A 210-nucleotide genomic window follows, 5' to 3' on the forward strand; every position below is an offset into this window, starting at 1 on the left:
TCAGGTCTGGGAGGGTGGTGCTGGGTGTCTGCCAGTGTTAGGATACATAGGGGCTTCCTGAGAATGGAGGCCCTCTAGTGCTGGATACATAGGTAGTTTGGGGGTGCCTCGAGCAGAGGCCTGTGCTAGGTAGTATTTTGGTCACTCCAGCGCGGGGCCGGGTGGTCTGGGGTTGGGGGTGTCTATTGGGGTCCTCAGAGGCAGAGGGAA

Source organism: Sapajus apella, unplaced genomic scaffold (assembly GCF_009761245.1).
Source record: "Sapajus apella isolate SASKATOON/1434 unplaced genomic scaffold, GSC_monkey_1.0 scaffold16, whole genome shotgun sequence".
Classification (NCBI taxonomy): Eukaryota; Metazoa; Chordata; class Mammalia; order Primates; family Cebidae; genus Sapajus; species Sapajus apella.